Raw genomic sequence first — 329 nt, forward strand, 5'->3', positions numbered from 1 at the left:
GGAAACATACCCTTGTGAAAATTGTGATGCGCGAACAATCGACGGGGAAGTATCCTTCTAGGCAGTGCTATGTGTGCACTGTGCACAGGAAGCAAAGCAAGACTTCCACGTCTGCAAGTTCTGCGTCATGCCTCTTCACAGAGGGGAATGTTTCCAGAAATATCACACTCTGCACTTCTAGGAGGTCTGTTAAGTCTTCTCCAAAAATTTTAGTTCATAAAATTAATTAGGATATTTTATATTAATTTTTAAAGTGAACAGTGCAGAAGTTAGGGTAGTAGGTTTAAAAACGCCGGTCACCAGGGTGATTTAAATATTTAAAACACCGG

Source organism: Cryptotermes secundus, unplaced genomic scaffold (genome assembly GCF_002891405.2).
Source record: "Cryptotermes secundus unplaced genomic scaffold, Csec_1.0 scaffold5734, whole genome shotgun sequence".
Classification (NCBI taxonomy): domain Eukaryota; kingdom Metazoa; phylum Arthropoda; class Insecta; order Blattodea; family Kalotermitidae; genus Cryptotermes; species Cryptotermes secundus.